The sequence below is a fragment of the Peromyscus leucopus genome, chromosome 3 (genome assembly GCF_004664715.2).
Source record: "Peromyscus leucopus breed LL Stock chromosome 3, UCI_PerLeu_2.1, whole genome shotgun sequence".
NCBI classification, from domain to species: domain Eukaryota; kingdom Metazoa; phylum Chordata; class Mammalia; order Rodentia; family Cricetidae; genus Peromyscus; species Peromyscus leucopus.
The window spans coordinates 16,739,464-16,759,668 of record NC_051065.1 but is presented as its reverse complement, the minus strand read 5'-3'; positions in this window follow the sequence as shown (position 1 = coordinate 16,759,668).

The following is a 20,205-nucleotide window of genomic DNA, read 5'->3' as shown; positions in this document are numbered from 1 at the left end:
AAAACTCAAGTCCAAGTGGATCAAAGACCTCAATATAATCCAGATATATTGAACTTGATAGAAGTGAAAGTAGGGATAGCCTTGAATGCATTTGCACAGGAGATAAGTTCCTGAACTGAAAACTAGTAGCATAGACACTAAGACTGACAATTAATAAATGAGACCTCATTAAATTGAAAAGCTTCTGTAAGGCAAAGGACACTGTCAATAGGACAAAATGGCAGCCTATAGAATGGGAAAAGATCTTTACCAACCACACATGTGACAGAGGGCTAGTTTCCAAAATATATAAAGAACTTAAGAAACTATATATCAGCAAAAAAAAAATAATAATCCAATTAAAAAAATGGGATACAGATATTAACAGAAGAATTTCAAATGGCTGAGAAACACTTAAGATGTTCAAAATCCTTAGCCATGAGGGAAATACAAATCAAAACAACTCTGAGATTATACCTGTTAGAATGGCTGAGATCAAAAACACAAGAGACAGCTCATGCTAGGGAGGTTGTAGAGCAAAGGGAACACTCCTCCACTGTTGCTGAGAGTGAAAACATGTATAGCCACTTTGAGAATCAGTGTGGCATTTTCTTAGAAAATTAGGACTAAATCTACCACAAAACCCAGCTATACCACTCTTGGGCATATACTCAAAGGATGCTTATTCATGTAACAAGGACACTTATTCAACTATGTTCATAGAAGCTTTATTCATAATATCCAGAACCTGGAAACGCCCTAGATGTCCCTTGACTGATGAAGGGATTAAGAAAATGTGGTACTTTTACACAATGGAGTATTACTCAACTGTTAAAAACAAAGATATCATGAAACTTGAAGGCAAATGAATGGAACCAGAAAAAAAAAAATCATTCTGAGTGAGGTAACCCAGACTGAGAAAAACAAGCACGGTATGTACTCACTTATAAGTGGATATTAGCTGTAAAATAAAGGATAACTATGCTATAATCCACAGACTCAGAAAGACTAGGTAACAGGGAGGGCTCATGAGGGGACACCTGGATCTCTGTGGGAAGGGGAAATAGAATAGATTTCATGAGTAGTTTGGCGGCAGTTCTGGATGGGAACATGAACATTATGTTGAGGGGGCATAGGGGAAAAGTACTGAAAAAGACTGCTGGAAAGAGGGGGAGCATTTGGGGTCATCTGAAAACTCAGCACAAGAACTCTCTCAAGAATTTACAAGGACAACTAAAGCTAGGACTTCTAGCAATAGCGGATATATAGCCTGAACTGGCCATCTCCTGTGACCAGATTGGTACCTAGCCCAATTGTCATCAGGGAGGTTTCATCAAGCAACTGAGGGAAGCACATGCAGACCCACAGCCAAGCATTAGGCAGAGTTTGGGAAATTCTGCAGAAGAGGATTGTAGAAGCCAGATGGGTCAAGGACACCAAGAAAACACACAGAATCAACTAACCTGGGCTCATAAAGACTGAATCAACAACCAGAGAGCCTGCATGGGACTGAGCTAGGACATCTGCATATATATTACAGTTGTGTAGCTTGGTCCTCTTGTGGGACTCCTAACAGTGGGGACAGGGGCTGTCTGTGGTGGTATTGTGTCCACCAAAATATTGTGTACTCTAATAAAAATATCTGGGGTCAGAGAACAGACAGCCACTAGATACAAAGGCTAGAAAATAGTGGCACTCACACCTTTAATCCTAGCATTCCAGAGATAGAAATCCCTCTGGATCTCTGTGAGTTCAAGGCCACATTGGAAATAGCCAAGCATGGTGACACGCCTTTAATCCCAGAAAGCCAGCCTTTAATCCCAGGGAGTGGTGGTAGAAACCAAAAAGATATAAAAGGCGTGAGGACCAGAAACTAGAAGCATTTGTCTGGTTAAGCATGTGACTGGTTAAGCATGTGGCTGGTTAAGCTTCAGGCTTTCCAGCAGCAGTTCAGCTGAGAGCCATTGAAATGAGGACACAGAAGCTTCCAGTTTGAGGAAACAGGACCAGCTGAGAAGTTGACCAGGTGAGGTTAGCTGTGGCTTGTTTTGTCTCTCTGATCTACCAGCATGGACCCCAATAACTCACCTCGGGTTTGATTTTATTAATAAGAACTTTTAAGATTCCTGCTACAGCTGTCTCTGACTCTTTCACTGGCTTTTGGGAACCTATTCCTCATACTGGGTTGCTTGCCCAGCCTTAATACATAGGGAAGTATTTAATCTTACTGCAACTTTGTTGATGCTCATGAGAGACCTGTCCTTTCCTACCTAAACAGAAACGAAGGAAGAGTGGATTGGGGGTAGAAACAGAGGGGTGGGGTTGGGGGAAGGGATTGAGAAGAGATGAGAGAGGGGAAACTGCAGCCAGAATATTAATTAATTAATTAATTAAATCTGAAAATTTATATCATGAAAACTTATTGGATTTTGCTTCAATCTTTTATTCTGCAAATCTTTATTGCATGATTAGATTTTATGTATCTACTCTATGATTATAAATTTGTTCTCTGTTACCTTATTGTTATGCATTACCCTCATTTATCAATATTTATTGGTGCATCCTTACCACCCTAGAGTGACTCACACATGGTTATCAAATGAACTCTTTGATGGGTAGTTTTATTTATTTTGTTTGCAAGCATTTTGGTGAGAATTTTTGCATCTATTTTCATGGAGGATATTTATTGGTCTAGTTTATTTTTGTTAAGGTTGTGTCTTTGCCTGATTTTAGTGTTAAATTATAGAATCTTTCAGATTTTGAGAATTGATTACAAATAATTGGTCTTAGAATTTTAAATGTTTGTAGAATCTAGCAATGAGTCCATCAAACATGGCTTACTTTTGTTTAAGAAGTAGTGTTGTTGCTGATTCAATCTTGTTTCTCATTTTTGCTCTGTTAAGGTTTTTAGTGTTATGGCTTCATTTCTGGAACTTGCAAAGCCTGTATCTTGTCATTTTTCAATGTGTTGTTCTATACCAGTTCATAATAATTACTTGTGTTCTTTTGTATTTTGCAATATTGTTGACAATATTTCCTTTACATATCTGATTTTATGTTCATATTTAAGTCTTTGCTCTTGTTTTCTTAGTCTAAATAAGGTTTTAGTGGTATCTATGAGGACAACTTTTTCAGGAGATACTTGTTCTGAACATTTTCTGACCTTGTAACTCAGTTAATAATATATTTTGAGAGCATTTAAAACTATGCACCCAATTTGCTTTTATACTGTGTACTCAGTCCATTTAAATTTAACTAGACTTTAAGAAAATAATGTAACCAATTTTACTATGCATTGTTATCCCCGAGTAATCACTTTTTACAAGGTAAACTAAACAAATACCTTTAATCTTGATATATGTGTAGGCAGAAGTTTATGTCCTGCCAGCAACTCCCAAGTACCTATCTGAAATATATCTTTGTATTTCTAGAAAACCTAACTAACATAACTATAAATCTGACTATTAAGATGACTATTAAGTTGTGTTTTTTAATTATACATTACATTTTTAAATGAGTTATATAAACAGAATACCCCACACAAGAGTAGAAACGTATATACAATATAACAGAAATAACTTTAAATTTAATCATAAACTAAAATCCATACCAATGTAAAATATCCCAAGATTAATAGCTGTTTTTTAGTAAAAGTAGGTTCAATAATCTATCCTTTTACTCCATCATTTCTATATCATATCCCCCTTATTTCTCTAGAAAAAGATCTTTGAATTTATTTTTGTGAACAATAACAGCTTATAACCAGCCCCCCTTAAGTGATAATAAACATCCATAACCCATTTTTTAGGAATATGGGGATAGTTTCCTAGACTATTTTCTATTGTTTGGGGGCACTGGTAATCTTTGGGGGACCATGAGAAATCTTGAATTATGGTCAAGTCCTGACTGAAGTATTCTGTGAGACTGGATCATCTCAGTCAGTTGCCTTGAAGCTGTTATGGATGCAGAATTCAGAGGAACTGCAACAGAAGCCCTCTGAAACATTGGGTCATCTAGGCTATCCATTCCCATTGGAGATCTTTCAGGGGGCCTTCCTCGATCAAACCTGATTTTTCTTAACTCAGAATGAATCCAGAGCCTCTCATTTCCTGTGGAAACAAAAACATAACCTCTTCTCCAAAGTAACATATCTTTTGACTTAAATTTTGAAGTCAAGGCATTTTCAAAATGTATTGGTTGGATTAATCCAGCAATGTTGATAATCAAACGTCTCTTAGCAGCTGTTGCTCCTTCTTCAGCAGTAAAACTATTCAAAGACAACACAATAACATACAGCATCCAGACTCTTTGTGTATTTTCAATCTTCTCATGGCTTTTTTCATATTGCTTTACTCCCCTTTTAAGGACTTTATTTTATTTTTATTATTTTAAAACTATATACATACATATATGTATATATAGTTTTATACTGTCTATATCCTTTTTCTTTTTTCTCCCAAGACTGTCATTTTTAAACATACTGTAACCAGTTTGTAGGTTTTTTTTTTTTTCAGTTTGGATCTGTTTTTACTGAGCATCTGTATTGTTTTTGGATTCCATGAGATGAATCTTAAACTGCTTTGTTAGTTGCTGTCAGTGTGGCTTAGCTTAGTGCATAGTGGTAGTGCATGGTAGCTGGCAGCTGTCTCCTTCCATAGGGAGCTGCTGGAAGGTGTGTCTTGGTACTGGGCCAACATGAGAACCACAAGACTAGGAAGCTGCATTTAGCTTTGTTTTTGTGAGTTTAGAACTTTTTAAGAAAGCTTTCTCAGGTTTTATGTGGATGTAGGTACTGGACATTTGGGCACCATTTGCAGGCAGAAGTTTATGTCCCACCAGCAACTCCCAAACACTCAGCAGCTGCTTCCCAAATAATTGACTCAGAGGCTTACTATTACTTATAAATGCTCATTCCGTAGATCAGGTTATTACTAACTAGCTCTTAGACTTAACCCATAATTCTTACCTATGTCCATGGCTTGGTGTCTTTTCCCAGTAAGGCATTCTCATCTTGATTTCTCTGTATCTGGCTGGTGACTCCCCAGACTCTGCCCTTCTTCTTCCCAGCATTCTTAGTTTGGTCACCTCACCTATACTTCCTGCCTAGCTCCTGGACAATCAGCATTTTATTAAACCAATTTGAGTGACAAATCTTTATAGCAAACAAGAGCATTATTCCACAGCTTGTGTGTGTGTGTGTGTGTTTTGTAGTCATTCCCTGGAGGCAGCCAATTGGAAGCAACCGAGAAAACAAAAATTCACTATAAATTTGGAAAAGAACATGAATATATGTTGATAAAAAAGGTTTTCAATTTTTAAGTGCTATACTGAGTCAGTAGGGGTCAGTAAAATAACTTCTTTCTTTATAAAACTCTAGTAAAATGATTAAGAGAAAAGAAATCTTCATTCTTTTCCTATACTGCCTTTTTTTTTTATTTTTCATTGTTGAATCACTATAGAGCAAGGCCCTTTGTTAGGGACAGACAGAAGACAGAAACATTGCATTTCTCAGATTGGACTCCCTCTCCATTTAAACCATCCAAGGGCCAGGATCTTCTATTAAGTACTGCATCTTCACAACTATCTATTCTAAAATCCAATCTTGCACTTTCCTCTTCTTTTCTGTTGTTTTAGTCTATACTTTTTCTGCTTCTTGTCTATTCATTGTTCTCTATTTTCTTCTCCTAAATTGGGTTTGAATTATTTCTGATTTTTTTTTGTTTTACTGAATCACATTATTTGGTTGTACAAATGCAGTATTTTTTATTTTTTCAATGTATATTTATTGCTATGACTTTTTCTCCTTGTTTATTAGTGTGCACTGTTCTGACTAAGAACATGATTTCTAATTATAAGTGCCATATTTGTTGTGAATATACACCATTTCCTTATTTATTTACCCTTTGTCTTTAGACATCTTATTTACTCTGTGTCTGTAGACAACTTAGGTTAATAAGTTAATTGAAATGAAATGTCTTATTTGTCTATGGCATTATCAAAAATATATGTATTAATTTCCCCATTAAAACTACATTTTTATATCTGATTTTGTTTTACTATAGTTCCTATGTTTTCCAATACATTATGCACATTTTCCCCTCAATACATTCATACTTGCTGACACTTTGTCTTGCGTGTTTTTTAATTATCTACTTTAGTAGACAGACATTATCCTCTCATGCATATTTCTCCCTTTCTTCCCTGTCCGAACAATACACTTTTCTCCCCAGTCCTTTTATATTTTAGATATATTCACTTTAAATAATTAATATCACAGAGCATTTCAGTTTTCCACAAATTTATCTACTGATTGTTTTCATACTTTTATAGTAGCTCTTAGAAGATCAATATTCTTTTGCTGAATTTGTTTACTATTTTTAGTTTCAATATCTGAAGCCTAGAGATGGTGAATATATATTATGTTGAATGGCACTCAGCCAAGAGACTTCTCTATTCAAGGCATGTCATCTACTTTTTCAAAAGTAAACCTTTTCCTCTTTAAATCACAGATAATCTTTGTGATTTTAGAAGTAGTGCCTTCTGATTATCAAGACAGCCTATGATTACAATTTCTGGCCCTCATGTTAAGTAGAAGACCACGGGATATGATAAAAATGAATAATGGTATAGAGATTAGAACCAATTTAATTAAAAACAAGGTCTTTTGGTTTTGTCTGTCTAGGTGTGAATGTTTTGAGTTGAACTTGATTCATTAAGAAGGTATTTTCTTGAGAAACCTTTGGAAAGTCTTCCACATGCAATTCAAACTTGAGTTGCGCATAGATTTTAAAATCCAATTTGTCCCCAGAATTACTGTGAACTTAGTTTTCAATGAGAAAAAAAAAAAAAAGACTCTTACAGTGCTCTTCAATTCCAAGTCATTGTAAGCAAATTAAATCCTAAAGCTGATTAATCTTTTAATTTTGAGACATATTTGGGATAAATATAATTGGTTTTGCAGGCAGTTCTGTACATGGGTATTTCCAACTTCATTTGTATAACTCATCATGTATTTGAATTTATTTCATTAATACTTTGTAATTCCTTCTTAAAGAAACACAAATTTTATACATCAAAAATATCTATGAGAATTTCTTTCAAATTAAGGAATACAGAAAATTATGTGTTGTATATACTCTGAACTAAACTGCAATCATAAGACAACTTGGAAATGTCATTTTGATGATCCAGTTTGGCCTCTATGTTCATACAGAAATTTTGTTCTAGGTTGCAGAAAGTTACCAAGACGAGGTTTTTATATTTTCCTTTTCAACACACATGCTTTCTCTACCTTCTAGCTTAAATTCTGACTAAATGGAAACCATAATCAATCATTGTCCTTTGGACTAATCTCTCTCTCTCTCTCTCTCTCTCTCTCTCTCTCTCTCTCTCTCTCTCTCTCTCTCTCTCTCTCACACACACACACACACACACACACACACACACACACACGCACAAACACAGTCATTAATATTTATTGGTCAAGGAAAATGGAATGCAGCAGCTTTTGATGGGTGAATTATGCATGTATACATGTACCTGTGTGTGTAAATAGACTGTTTCTGCATATTTTATTTCCCCTTTCATCATGATGTTTTAGGGTACAAAGGAAAACAAAGTTTTATTTTTCCCTCAATAATTGTCCGAATCAACCCATTTTATACAATCTTCAATGTAGAAAACATGTAAAACACAGATATATTTGCTAGTTTGACTTTGTTTATCCTTAATTAATTCACTGAATATTCATTAACATATATATGAGTTAGTCCTCAGGCTAGACTCAAAGCTATTCTTTTTTTACTCAGTTTAATTAGGAGCATATAGACGGAAGCACAATGCAGTGAGTGTTCTAGTGGTGTAATAAGCTGTTACTGGCACAGAGAGAATGTTTTATTTTTTTCTTGACTGAAAAGGTTAAAGGAGGTTTCTGGAAAATAACATTTAAGTTGGCTCTGAATGATGAATAAAAATATAACTGAACATTACAGAAGCAGTATTAGAATCCAGGAATAGTATGCGAAGAAGAAGAAGAAGAAGAAGAAGAAGAAGAAGAAGAAGAAGAAGAAGAAGAAGAAGAAGAAGAAGAAGAAGAAGAAGAAGAAGGTGGTAGAAGTTTCAATGCTGAGTGCTCAAGTTCCTATGTTTTCCAATACATTATGCACATTTTGGGAATGAGCTGGTGGTAAAGACTAGCAGATCATAAGAGACCTTCATTTAGGTCCAGTATGAATCATAGAGTAATTAAAATTCTACTCCTATTTCTTAGAAAAATCAATATGGTAAGGTGTTAGGTTAATAAAAATAAACAAAATGTATGCCTCCTATCTTTCCTATTTTTGTAACAAATGTATTTATGTAGAAACACTACAACTATGTCTGCTTTGTCTTATTAGAATTATAGCTAATAAAAAAGGAGTAGTAAATTGTGAAATAAATTTAATTTTAAGATTCTGATTGTTTCATCTGTAAAATACACACTGAAGAGTAGTATAAAATTCAGTCTTTTCAGTAAATGATGTTCCATTTGCCTTGTGGATGAATTATTTTAATTACTATTTAAATTTTAATACATATTTTCTATTTAGAAAAAAAATTCATGACTGTTGCAGACATACCTTATCGTAGAGAGATTGCTGAGCATGTGTAAAACACTGCATTCAATATCCAACACTCAAAAAAATCAAACAAAACATAAATGAAGATTCTCACTGTGCTGATCTTTTCTCATTAAATAGCATCTTTAAATGTATTTTAAAATGTATTTTTATCAGAACCAAACAAATGCAAATATATGTTGTCAATATCAACTTATTTCTGAGAACACATTGGCTTAGTATTGTAGAGCTACGTATTTTTTTTTCTCACAAATACCTTAGGAAATCTTAAACATGTTAAGCAAAAATTTTAATTAATTGATTGAAAACTTTGTTTTAATTCATATTTGAAATTATCCAGTATATAATGAATGAAGTTGCCATATTATGAATAGTTTCTATTTTATCTCCCGTTGATGACAGAAAGCTGAATAACAATCTCTATATAAAATATTTGTTATGAGTTTCACAAGGATGGCCCCTCCCATCTCATATATTTTAGTGCTTGGTCCCCAGTTGGAGAACTAAATGGGAGGGATTAGGAAGTATGGCCTAGTTAAAAGAGATGTGAAACTGTCAAAATCTCAGCCATTCCTTATCAGCTCTCTCACTTTCTTTAAGTTATGGTAGTAGTGGTTGTAGGCTCAACATATGAGCTCTCAGTTACTGCTGCAGAGCCATGCCTGCCTTTCTGCTAATGTGCTTCCTGCCACGATGATCATGAATTCATCCTCTGAAACTGTAAGCAGTTTTATTTTATAAGCTACCTTAGTCATGGTGTCCCTTGACAGAAGCTAAAAAATGTAACAAGACAATACCTTTGATGAAACAAAATATACACACCACATGATTTTTTTTTAAAGATGATTCTATAACTGGTGCATTCCCAGGGATATGGAAGCATCACTGTTTTCCAGAGCATTACTCTGATGTCAAATATAAACATTCACCACTTATTGTAGCTTCCCATTCTTCCCTTTCTCCAGCTCCTCCTAGCCACCACTCATTTCTCTTTTCTGGACACTCAGTGTAAATGGAATTATTCAGTGTGTGTTATTTTTGTGATTAGTCTATTTATATTAGTATATTTCTGCGTTTCATCCATGTTATGATATAAATTCACTTTCAATTACAATTCCTTTCTATTGTTTTATAATGTTGCAATGTTTGAAATAAATAAATTTACTAATTTAAAATTATATTATTTTTCTAGTCTTTTAGATATAATAAATGTTTCAAATGCACTTAAGTACACACTTAAAACTGTTTAGATTTATTTATTTCATTTTACATACACGACTAATTTCCTTGCATCTGAACAATGTGTGTGTGTGGTGCCCTCAGAGGTAAGGTGAGGGCATATTATTATCTAGATGTGGATGCTGGAATTTGATATCATCATAGGGGTGCTAGAAATTGAAGTTAGGACTTCTACAGAACAAGTGCTTTTAAGTGTCCAGTTCTCTGTCCAGTCCCCATATACACTTTTACCTGCCCATATGTATTCTTTGTTTGAGTATATACCTATAGTTGAAGATTTAGAACACATGGCAACTCTATATTTATTTATTTATTTTTGATGAACTGACAAACTATTTTCAGTGCTTGAACCATTTTGCAATCATACCAACCAAGTATAATGTTTTCAGTTCTGCTGTGGGATGGTCTGTATGTCAAATGTGTTGTTCTGATTGGTCAATAAATAAAACACTGATTGGCCATTAGCCAGGCAGGAAGTATAGACAGGACTAATAGAGAGGAGAATTGAGAGAACAGGAAGGTGGAGGGAGACACTGCCAGCCGCCACCATGACAAACAGCATGTAAAGATGCAGGTAGGCCACGAGCCACGTGGCAAGGAATAGATTTATAGAAATGGATTAATTTAAGATGTAACAACTAGATAGCTAGAAGCCTGAGCCATTAGGTCAAACAGTTTAAATAATATAAGCGTCTGTGTGTAAATTTTATAAGTGGGCTGTCAGACTGCCTGGGCTTGGTGGAACCTGGAGAAAAAACTCTCCAGCTACACAGTTCTTACATTTTTTTCATCAATGCTGGTTACTGTCTGTATTTTACATTTTCATTATATATTATATTCCACACTATGTATAATCTTCTGCATCATACCATGCCCTATTGTCAATTTGCGTTTCCTTTTCTTCATGATTACTGTTATGTGTGTGAACAATGTGTTTCTACCTTTACATGGGTAAAGATTTTGTTCATCCTGTACCTTGAATTCAGGTAGCCAGGCTTCCGCTCAAACATTGTTATGTATTGAACCATCTTGCTTGCCTGAGGTTTACCGTTTTAAAGCCTACATGTGAGTGAGTATGTGTAGTGATGCACATCTCTACTCCCAGCTCCTGGGAAACTGTAACAGGAAGCTTATGAGTGGCTGGAGGAGAGCCCAAGAAAGCACAAGAAGCACTTGGAAAAACGAACAAGTCAAACTCAGAAGAAAACAAACACACACACAAAATCCAAAAATAGCACTTTTTCCATTTGAACTGATTTTTGCAATGTATAGTAAGGATTCAGTTTTTGAAAACATTGAATATCTTGTACTTTTTAAAGCATTTTTAATGAAAATATTATATAAACCCTATTTGATGGTCTCTATGTTTTTTCTAAAAAACAACTAAGCATGAAAGTGAGTAGTACTCACTTTGCTATGGAGTTAAAATTCTACTTCAATGATTTTAGTCACTGGCCTATACTCAGATCAGCACCATGTATTTTTTCTAGTAGCTTTGTTGGTTGTTCATTAAGGAGAATGTGTACATTTTTGAAATTTGTCTTATATTTTGGATACTGTATACATTTTGTGTTTTGATATGAATTTCTACTTTTCAATTACTCCAAAATATCTTAGTTCTTGTTTAGGGTGGTATTGGTTCAATGGACTTAGAAAATACTGCTCTTTAAATCATGTTACATCATGAGTATGGGCTATCTGTCCATTTCTTTACAACTTTTTTTGTTTACAATGAGGTTTCTCTTTTAGTATTTAGTGGATAAGTCTTGTAACCAATTTAAGAGACATCCTTTAGTGTTTATAACTTTTTTAATTATAATTTTAAAATTATGAATGTATTTCATATTCTTATTGTCCTTGGCATGTTTATAATTTTCAAGTATGCTTTAATCTGGAAGCAGATTTTACTCCTACTTGTTAATTCTAAAATACAATTTCTTGTTTCTTCAGGATTTTTTTATTTGTATGATTATGTCACCCACAAATAATGATTATTTTACTGTTTTGACAATCTATATTCTTCTTATTCATTTTTGTTCTTAATTGTCCTGAGTAGAAATTCTGGTAGTGGTAAGTTGGTATGGAAGCAGATATCCTTGCTTTGGTTTTGATGTTGGGGAGAAGTTATTCAGTTTCTCACCATTTTGGAATGTAGTAGCCAGGAGTTTCCTAATGAAATCATTTATCATGTTATGGTAAGTGTTTTCTGTTTCTAATTTGCTGAATTATCTTTTGCTGTTAAAGAATACTTAATTCTGTCAAATTCTTCTCTCTATTCAATTATTTCTGTTCTTTATTCCATCAATAAGTTAGAGTACAATGATATTTGGATGCTAAACCAGCTTTGCATTTCTGAGAAAAATATTTCTTATTGATAACTAGTAATCTGCAATAAATTTTGTTGCATTGAATTTGCTTCTACTTTGTTGAATATTTTGGGGCAATTAAGTGACATCCATGGTTGGTCAGATCTTTCTTACACTACTAGTGTCAGGACCAGTTCTTGAACACTTCCATTTTGTATGCTTTTAGAAAGACATTTCAGAAAAATTAAAGTATTTGGTAGACTTAGCAAATAATGTATTTAGAATATTCTGTGAGGGATGCTTTAAACTGCTAACTAATCCCTTTACTTGAATATGTTCGGTTGTCTTTTGTTAAAGACATTATAGTAAAGACTTGTCAATATTGATGATTTTCAAAGAGCCAGTTTTATTTCACTGATTTTTTTTCCTGTTTGTTGAAAGTTCCTCTGTTCTTTTATCCTCTGTTTTTGTTTATCTTTGACTTTTCAGTTTTTTGTTTCCTTTTTTTAAAAAAATTGGGAATAGTTTCTTCTCTCATACAATACATCCCAACCACAGTTTCCTCTCCCTCTACTCCTCCCTATCCCTATCTCCCCTCTCCCCAAGATCCATTCACCCTTCATTTGCTCTTCAGAAAAGAGTAGCCCCCCAAGATACAGCCAAGCTAGACTAAATAATATACAATAAGAGAAGGCAAAAATACTCACATTGAGACATAATAAGGCAACCCAACAGGAGAAGAGTACCAAGAGCAGGCAAAAGGGCCACAGATACACCCACTCCCACTGTTAGGAAGGAGTTGCACAGAACTACCAAGCTAACAACATGACATACACGGAGGAGCTGGTGAAGACCCATGCAGGCCCTGTGCTACTACATCACCTCTCCACATACCCTCTTTCTTTCTCCCCTGTAGTAAACACCTGATACTTTCTCAGATTGCATTTCATGTGCATAGCAGTTTTAATTTAAGCAAAGGCAGCAACTTATCTTCATAAAACAATTCTGTGGCTGAAAATGTCAGTTGCTCATCATTGACTCAGTTTACCTATGAGCTTTTCTGACAGGGTCATTAGTGTAGGGAAGTGGCTTTCTTTCCTTTTTATGTTATTGAGCATTCCTAATGCATAAGATGTAGAACTTTTTAATCCATTAACACAATGATATGACAACTTTAGATTTAGCTATGCTGGAGTGATGCATTCCACTTGTTAATATTTGTCTATTGAAACATCATTAAATTATGTGGATTCTGGGCAATATTCACATTCACAGATTGACAGAGATTTTATTTAATTATTTGTCAGAACTACTGAGCTTTGCTACAGAAGTCTATGTATATGCCTGAGTGCATGTTGAACATGATCACAGTTTATAATACTGCCTCACTCCACAATTTCTACTCTACAGAGAAAAATGTTGAAAGAATGCTGTCTTCTGTGCATGTTTCCAACTGAGAGAATATGGTCTTACTTTTGAATATCTACACAATAGTGTATATTTGCATTCACTTGTAGGTCTTCACAAATATGTCAGAGCTTGAAAAGAGTTCTGGGGTAGCCGACTCTCCAGACAATATATTTTTTTTTATTTTTGTTAACTTCTTGGTATCCTTTCTGACATTACCATATCAGTCATATGTACTGTTAATCAAGTGCCTTGGAATTTATCAATAATTACTCTGTTAAGAAGCTTTTCTTGCTGCATGAACTCTGAGTTAAGTTAAATAGGAACAGATTCTGTGAGTGGGGATTTTAAAGGAAACTTCCATGGAGATGAAGTAATGCTGGTTTTTCTGAGGTGACAAGTTGTGGTCAGCACCATGGAAGTCATGTTCCCTGTAGCTGAGTGACCAATAGTTACCACTTTGCTGTTACTTGCTGTTTCCGTGGCTGCAGCACTACTGACTTCCAAGGTATCTGAGGAGCTGTGAGTATAGTATGAAGATCAGAACATGTTTAACTGGCTCATATTTATTAAATTCCGAGGTTTTAAATAAACACTCCTAGGATTATTCCAGGACACTGGTTAACTTTCAGTTTGACAGCATAAACTTATAGATAGTGTTTACCAGAACATCTGCTTACTCACAACCTTTATCATTCAAAGAACACTTACCCACTACTTTTATACTTTAAGAAAATTTTGTAATGCATCTCTTACTCTATTTTAAATACAAATGTTATCTTTTCTGTATGATTCTTTAAACACATGTTATTCACTTTATATCAATTTATTCCATCTGTTTAGTTCTGTAATGACATCTTTTGTAGCAAAGTGAGACACAAAAAGACATGCATCATTGATATTCCACAATTCCATATTGACAGTACTCTATGAATGTGAATGTTGCAGTTCTTCAAACACACACAAAAAAATAGTTATTAGTGCTAAGCAACTGTCTCCACATTCATGTAGGATGGCAATTATTGTTTAACCCTTTCACTGGTATGATAAACATTGCTTTTGAAAGATAATATTGTGAAAATAAAACAGCTCATATTTCCATGCCAAAGTTGATTTCATTGGAGGAGAATTTAAGCCTTGCTTTTGTTGATGAAGCTAACAGAAGAGCACATGCTGAGAGTTGAAGACAAGCTCTATCCATCATGATCCAGCCTCGGTGCCAAACTATCCATGTTCACCACCATTTGCCGAAGCTGTGTACCATGCTGATTACTCCATTGTTTCTAACTGGATAAATTTCAATTACATTAGAAAATCTCTAAATGATTAGATGTGGAAACAACATCCATTTTACAACAAAGACCCTATAAACGTTGACTCTTAAAAATGGCACAGAAAAGTGCTTAAGGCTGCAAATCTGTAAGCACTAGATATTGATGTAGTTCTCAGTATTTCTGGGCAGTGGCTACATTATGAAATTGGCAACAGATTAGGGAACTAAATGAGAGGGCTTTATAGCCAAATCTAGCTTCAGTAATCTCAAATACAGTACTCATGAACTACAAAAGATGCTTAAGTATAATGAAAATAAGTTAATAATCCTTACATTACTATTGACAAATTTTCATCATTATCTTAGGGAAATTTAAGATTAGGAGAAGATTTTATGCAGACTAACTTTTGATCTAAATGCAACTTCTGTCAGTTTTAAATCAGTAAAATTTTAGACAAAATGATGCCGAAAATCCAAGAGAAGATGGGAGTTTATTTTTTTTTTTAAAAAAAAGCAAACACTGATCATATGCAAGATGAAGGAATATGAAATGGTTATCTCTTGGGAGAAATGAAATTGGAGCATACTATGCAATGTGAAATTCTGTCACTTTGATGTAAAGAATTGAACATTAGTTCATTTGCATGTGCTATTGGTACTTTCCTTTATTTTGCCCCTTAGTGCTGTGCTTGAGAGTCTGTGTTTCTCAGTTTGATCATGATACAGAGGTTGATATAAAATACTCTAAAGGAATTAAGATTATGAATGAAAGTATTCCAAACATAAAATTAGAGATAAAAAATTGAGTCACTGAATTGGTTTGTTACTTAAGTGATAAATTTAATTAAAAGAATTTCAGCAAAATCATTAATGTAGGTAAGATTACAGTAAGCTATGAAAGCTAAGAATAGGAGGCATATAAAATGATTATTTTTGAGATAGTTGAAATGGAAAATATAAGTAGGTTGGGAGATGATGTAGGTCTGTAATAGAACAGTTTTTTTTTTTTTCATGTAAAAGGTGCTGATTTGATCTCCATCTCAGGCACACACACACAGACACACACCTGTGTAGCTAGAGTTTTCCTTGCTGGCCCACGATCAAGACAAATCTCTCTAACCCAACAATCCCACAGCCGCTCAGACCCAACCAAGTAAACACACAGAGACTTATATTGCTTACAAACTGTATGGCCACAGCAGGCTTCTTGTTATCTAGTTCTTATATCGTAAATTAACCCATTTCTATTAATTTATACTTTGCCACACTGGTACCTTACATCTCACTTGTCATGGTGGCGGCTCACAGTCTCTCTGACTCAGACTTCTACTTCCCAGAATTCTCCTCTCTCCTTGTCCCACCTATACTTCCTGCCTGGCTACTGGCCAATCAGTGGTTTATTTATACAGAGTGATATCCACAGCACACCTGCATGCAGCCAAGCACACATGCACACACACGATAAAGTGAGCAAGGCGAAAAGTCAATGAAAGACAATTTAAGTATTTGTAACTTGTGTGGTTGATATATTATGCATCCCAATAAACTTATCTGGGGGTAAGAGAACAGAATAGCCACTATATTAAACATAGAGGTTGGGCAGAGGTAGCACACACCTTTAATCCTAGCATTCTGGAAGCAGAGATCCATCTGGATCTCTGTGAGTTTAAGGCCACACTGGAAACAGCCAGGTACAGTAGGTGACACACACCTTCAATCCCAGTACTTGAGATCTCATGTCTTGCTTGGAAAAGACACATGCCTTTAATCCCAGGAACTAATGGCAGGAAGCAGAAAAGTATATAAGTCATGAGGACCAGGAACTAGAAGCTTTTAAACTTTTAGGCTTTTTAGTAGCAGTACAGCTGAGATCCAGTCAGATGAAGACTCAGAGGCTTTCAGTCTGAGGAAACAAGATCAGCTGAGAAGTTGGCAAGGTGAGGTTAGCTGTGACTTGTTCTGCTTCTTTGACCTTTCAGAATTCACCCCAACACCTGGCCCCACATTTGTTTTTTATTAATAAGACCATTTGAAATTCGTGCTACAAACTTGGAAGTGGCAAAGCCATGTACCTGAGAGAATCTGTTTTAATTAAAGCTTGAAGAAACTAATACACAGTGCTGCATTGTGAAAAGTGTTGATTTTAGAAGTAGATGGAATGACTCCAACATACAATCATGACATAATGCTTTCTCCAACTACATGGCAACTTTGGATAAATAATGCTACTGTCCTTGGTCCCATATTTATCATTTTTGGAATTAAGAATCTTGGAATATTAATTATTAGTAACCATTTGAAATATCACAGAAAAATTAGCAACCTGTAATGGGCAATTAAGCATAGACTATTAATATTTTGGCTCTTGCAAAGTTTTTCAACCAAAAGCCCAGATAGAGATATGCTGCTATGGGTTTTAGGGGAAAAAAAAAAAACTAAGAAAGACAACTGAAATAAGCACTTCAAACTTTAAGGTCTTGGGGCTCTTTAGGTGAAGTTACTAGAAACCCCAAGGAATTCAAATTAATGACTATAGAGAGAGTTGATATTAGAACTCAGATAACTTGAGTCTGATTGTATTTCTTTCAAGTGATTCTACCTAAGATATTCTTCACAGTAGAAGTAGTTTGTGGTGGTATTGTGTTCCCCAAAATACTGTGCACCCTAATAAATTTATCTGGGGTCAGAGACAGACAGACACTAGATACAAAGGCTAGAAAATGGTGGCACTCACACATTTAATCCTAGCATTTCAGAGGTAGAAATCTCTCTGGATCTCTGTGAGTTCAAGGCCACATTGGAAACAGGCAGGCATGGTGACGCACACCTTTAATCCCAGAAAGTGAGCCTTTAATCCCAGGGAATGATGGTAGAAAGGGAAGATATATAAGGCGTGAAGACCAGAAACAAAAAGCATTTGGCTGGTTAAGCTTTTGGCTGGCTAAGTTTCAGACTTTTGAGAAGCAGTTCAGCTGAGAGCCCCTGGGATGAGGACACAGAAGCTTCCAGTCTGAGGAAACAAGACCAGCTGAGGTTAGCTGTGTCTTGTTCTGTCTCTCTGGTCTTCCAGAATTCACCCCAATACCTGGTCCGGGTTTGATCTTATTAATAAGAAGTTTTTAAGATTCATGCTACAGTAGTTTCTTTCAACAAAAGTATCAGAGTTCAAAATATCTACTGTTCAATAGATTAGCAAAGACAAAGTCAAACCAGAGACAAAATAATTAAGTAACTACTTGAGAAGTTCATACAACAGGTTTTGATCTTAATCACCCTGCCCAAACCCCTCTTGTATCTGCTCCCACCTCTTTATTTATCAAACTTCCTCTCTCTCACACCACATTTAACCCAATTTGTGTCGCTTACCTACTGTTGGTGTGGAGCCTGTCCTGGAGTTGTGATTGGCCCTACCAGAAGTCACACCATTGAAGAAAACTGACTTAATACTTCCCAAAAGCTAATAAATTCCAGTATCTCATCATCTTTGTGTGGAACTTCCATGCTGAGGTCTTGTCTGGTTTGAGAATGAGTGGGTCTTATATATTTTGTCACAATTGCTTTGAGTGCATGCAGGCAACTGCCCTGTCATGTCTGGGAAATACTGTCTTCTTGAAATCATCCACTACCTCAGGTTCTTACAGTCCTTCCAACTCTCTTCCACATATATCTCTGAGTCTTCAGGTGAGGAGTGTGTAAAAGGGCTGAAAGTCCTGCCAGTCTCTGGTATAGTTATAGTGTCTCTTGTGCATTTAATCACATTATCTGCAACTAGAAATGCATTGATGTCTTCCTTTGCTATTTGTATCCCTTTTCTTGTCTCCCCTTGTTTTCTAGCTATAGCTAGCATTTTACTGTATTGAATCAGAATGGGGAAAAAGAGGGGGCCTTGTGAGGTGGGATTGGGAGGAAGTTGGATATGATCATGCCCCATTGTATACAAGTATGAAGTTTTCAAGTACAGATGAAAATTATTTGAAAATAGAAAATTCCTTTGAAAGATAAAAGAATGAAAGATAATTTTAAGGTTTTCTGATGTTTTCCAGAATCTGAAGTTTGGAAGCTTTTTAGTGATGACAGTTCTTGACCAACTCACAATCACTCATGCTTTCTGGTACCACTGCAATAATCTACCCTGACTTTCAGAGTAAGTTTTCTGGGGCCTTCCTTCAAAGGTTAGTTTTGAAGAATTATCAACTAAATTGATATTTTTATAAATCTTATTCTGAAAGATAAATTTAAAGATTTAGCCTAGGAAATCACAGCTAATGTGTAGCTGAAGTTTTCTCCAGTCCTGTCTGGCCCATGGTCAGGACAAAGCTCTCTCACCCACCAGACCCGCAGCTGCTCAGACCCAACCGAGTAAAACCCACAGAGCCTTATATTGCTTACAAACTGTATGGCTGTGGCAGGCTTCTTGTTATCTAGTTCTTTTATCTTAAATTAACCCGTTTCTATTCACCTATAAGTTGCCACATTGCTCATGGCTTACCGGCACCTTACATCTCGCTTGTCATGGCAATAGCTGGCAGCGTTTCTCTGCCTTAGCCTTCCATCTCCCAGCATTCTCCTCTCTGTTTATCCCACCTATACTTCCTGCCTGGTTATTGGCCAATCAGTGTTTTATTTATTAACTAACCAGAGCAACACATTTAACATGCAGAACATCCCACAACACTAATGTTCAAAGAAAGATTTTCAAATGGGAATATCCTATAGTTGTAGACTATACTTCCCTTACCCTGTGGTGCTGTGCTGTAGATATTTCTACAGAACCACCTTTTAACTCTTGGGTTTCAATTTTTATTTTTTTAAACATGGAAATTCCATCATAGAAATTATAGAAATGTCTAGATTCCAAGCATTTTCAGGAAGTAATCACAATGAATAGCTGACTGTATTGAGAAGAGATGAGTTCAAGACTAAATAAAGCTAAGAGACAGAGGAAACAGCACTTTTTATTCAAATTAAAAATATTTTTAAATGAAGCCTGCATTAAATTGGTAAAGAAGTTATTTGAAAATCCATAATGCAATTATTCTGGTGCTATTAAACTTTGGATTTAAAACTTCTTCATGAATAAAAATAACCCAGCCATCTGTGCAAACTAAGGAAAATTTTGACCATCATTAATAGCATGCTTACATCTGCTACATTTGTGAAGGAGAAGGTAGCAAGAAAGAGCAAGAATGGGTGGGTCTGGCTGACAATGATTAAGTAAAGTGCCGACATAACAGAGATGATGGAGTATGACCACAGGAGTTACTATGCCTGAATAGACTTTTCTATTATTGAAGGGGACAGTGTGCATGTGGACATGGATGAGTGCTGACCGCCTTTGAGAAGAATGAGAACACAAGTCACAAGACTGTTCAAGCGACTATAC